This window comes from Triticum aestivum, chromosome 4B (genome assembly GCF_018294505.1).
Source record: "Triticum aestivum cultivar Chinese Spring chromosome 4B, IWGSC CS RefSeq v2.1, whole genome shotgun sequence".
Taxonomy (NCBI): Eukaryota; Viridiplantae; Streptophyta; class Magnoliopsida; order Poales; family Poaceae; genus Triticum; species Triticum aestivum.
Window position 1 is genome coordinate 357,605,719 of NC_057804.1, and position 3,324 is coordinate 357,609,042.

Genomic DNA, 3,324 nt, shown 5'->3' on the forward strand with positions numbered 1-3,324 from the left:
CGATCTGGTTCTCAGCATCCTCCGGGAGCCCTCCTCCGTCTGTCGGTCCGTCCCAGTTCCCATCCTCTGAAGCATCCTCCCTTGTCTCAATCCGTTCCGGCGCCCGCCTGACCGCCACGAGCCTGCCGGCACCAAAGGGCTTCGGGTGGGTAGGAGTCTCATCGACTCCCCCATGATCACCCCCACCCTCCATGACCGACGCGGCTCTCTCCATAGGAGGGCGAAACCTGAGCTAGGGCTGTGCAGGGGCGGGATCTGGATCGTTTGGGGGGGGCCGGACGCGGTCGCGAAGCAGCTCTATCCGATCTGATCTCTCTAGTTAAAAACCTTTCCCTAGGGTTTTGGTTTCCTTGGACGCACGTAGATGTGTTCCCGGGACGGGACGGATACTCGTAGACACAGAGGACATCGGAGTCATAGTCCGAGAGGGATTCTCCCGGCGGTCCGTGACGCTCCCGTCGGGGAAGGGCTCTGGCGGCAGTGGCGGAAGTTCACGATCGCCAATCGCCATCGCAACCCTAACCCTAGATAGACAAGTGCCGGCAGCGAGCCACCTGCTTTAGGAACAACTCCTCAGTTCTCTCAACCTGGAGTCACATTGGACTGCACAATACATCCAAATGGCAGGACATTTGATGCATTTATAATACTCCCTCATTCCGATTTACTCGTCGTGGTTTTAGTTCAAATCGGAACGGAGGGAGTAGTATATAATGTACATCAATCACGTACAATGCATCAAACTTCAACCTGGAGTCAAACTGGACTGAACAATCTGCATTTTGTGGAAACTTACAATCAAAATTTATTTATTCACGGTGACCATGCCGTCGCTGCCAAACACATACTCTTTTTCAAGTCAGACCAAAACTCAAAAACAATGGAAGAACTAGAGAGGGGATGGAAGGGTGAGTCGCACACTACTTTTTTGGGTCCAACTCAGCGGCCGGCGTCGTTACACGAGGCCGGAGAGAAGAGCTCATGTATATGAGGAAGATGCATCAAGGCACTGGATTTCCTGCCGATGTGCAGGTGACGACTGAAGGAGTGCTCACGACCTGCCCAGGGCGGTGCTGCACCTCGGATGACGCTTGATCCAGGGACGGGCATGAAGGTGTGTGACAGTGGCGCATAGGATTCAATGAATGATGCAAGAACACGAGAATAAATACTCCACAGCGTTGATGCACTTTTGGAGATAAAGAAAACCAACCTGTGAAACTGAAACCAATGAGACAAAAACATCAGTTTTTTCACCTACATATACAGTTGAACTTCAGACATCAAAATCACTTAGAGAACAATACAAAACAGGACATGGAAAGGAATTGGTGATTTGGTCTAGATACAAGGAATCGGCGATTTGATCTGGATACAATTTTAGGACAGGGGAAGAAACCAAATTCAGACATCAAAATCTATCGTCTTTTTCAATGTATAAGGCTCTCGTTTTCGTCCCTTCATGTTGTTACGTAGTCTATCATCTCCCTTAATTAAGTTATTAATCCAAAGAATTACCGCACCGATGCCAGAAGAGCCATGACGGCAGTCCTTAGATTCAGGTTATCGGTCAGCATAGTTGCCTTCTCAGCTGTGCATTGTGAAGCCAAACGCACCGCAACGACATCGTCGGCCGTCGGAAGATGCAACGACATCGTCGGCCGTCGGAAGATGCAACGATACATCACTGGACCTGTAGCAGTTGTTTGATAAGTTCAGAGAAGTAAATTAGTAATCAGTCAGTGCCTTGCTTCCAAGATCAAAGTTATAAAGAAAGTTCTTGCCTCAAATCATGCATCGACACACATATTCCTCCACCGCTACTTAAACAACTAATTTCTCTTTGATGCTTGAGTCAAGGGCTTCATGAACGTGCGACAATTATAGTCTCTTCCTTCATGTCATCTTCAAGGCAAGCAAGCTCCCTGCCTCCACGGTGCTGACACCCTTGTGTGCTGGCTTCTCCGTGCTGATCATCGTAGGGAGCTTGAGAATCACCACTGCATTAAGTGGAGGACAGATTTAGGAGCTACAACATCAGTAGCAACTGAACTGTAGAGTGCAGAGGAGCCGAACGTAAGTAGTATGAGATCCCAAACCTGGTCGGCGAGGAGAAGCTCACGAGCGTGACGGAGGAGGCCGGCAGCGGGCGACCATGTCACCGGTTAGCGGCTGGGCGCAGGGACGCTGGCCTGAGATGGGTCAGCTCGTGGCGTGGAAGCAATAGCAGGTGACAACGACGAGGAAGGAGAGGAAGCTACAGGGGAGGAATGGATGGGCACTCAGGCCGCAGCCGTGGTCGATCTCGCCGGCCATGGCTCGATCTGCGTGCTGGGAGGCAGTGGTAATTACATCCACGCGGCGGCACGCGGGAGCTCCACTCGCCGAGAGGTGTGTGTCTGGGGGTGATGCACGTGGCCGACACCAGGGACGTAGGGGCCGGGAGGAAGCAGGGATGGGGAAATTCAGCTGGAGGCGGGCGCAGAGGGAACTGGAGGGAGCCGCACACGGGGGCTGGCAATGAGAGGTGGAGGTGATGCAGGCGGAACCGCCGGAGGCGATGGGCGCGCGGCGGAAGGGAGAAGGTCGTGGTGGCAAGTGGAGGAAGGTCACAGTGGAAGGTGGAGGAGGGTCGCGCGGTGGCAGGATCCCGGCGTCTTGGGACACGGGTTGGTGGCTGTCGCGCAGCCGAAGGATCCCGACGAGCGGAGGTTGGTTGGTGGAGGTCGCCGTGGCGCCGCCAGATGGAGTCTTGCGCGTGGCCGAAAGCTGGGGTTGGAGCGGGGAGGCGCGACAGCCAGATCCGTGGGTGGGGGCGCTGCGACGGCAGGATCTGGGGCGGGGTGGCACGGTGGCTGGGAGCGGCGGTGGGGCGGCGCATGGTGTGCTCATGGCGGCAGGTGAATCGGGGAAAAGGAGGAAACACGTGGGAGGTTGGGGAGGAATGGGTGGGCTCCGCTCCGGTTCGGTCGGGCTTTTGGATCTCATGAACATCTTCATCGGGCCTATATAGGATCGTTGTGATCAGTATAACTATTCCGATCTAAGGATCAAAATAGTGTTGTCCTATGTATATTATTCTGTTACTAGTATAGAGCTGGGCAATTATGTTACTAGTAACAGAATATTATTCTGTTACTCTCAGCCTCTTATAGAGCGATCAAAGAAATAGCCCAGATAAGCCTCCCGGCCGGAGGCAAAAGTTAACCCGCACCGACGCCTTCCAACGCGCCGTTGTCTCCGCCTCCCGCTGCCGCCACGAGCCGTCCCCGCCTCCTGCGGCCGCCGCGGGCTGTCCCCACCTACCGCGGCCGCCGTTGTGAC

The 3,324-nt window shown here is 54.4% G+C and overlaps 1 long non-coding RNA gene across 1 annotated transcript; it reads right to left on the reverse strand.

Moving 5' to 3' along the window:
- Nucleotides 1-792: 792 nt before the first annotated feature.
- LOC123092174 (uncharacterized) lies at nt 793-1,693 on the reverse strand. The gene is made up of 2 exons (XR_006444375.1): nt 1,524-1,693; nt 793-1,221 (listed from the first exon to the last, which is right to left on the reverse strand). It is a non-coding gene; the product is annotated as an uncharacterized lncRNA (long non-coding RNA).
- Between the last annotated feature and the right edge of the window lie 1,631 nt (nt 1,694-3,324).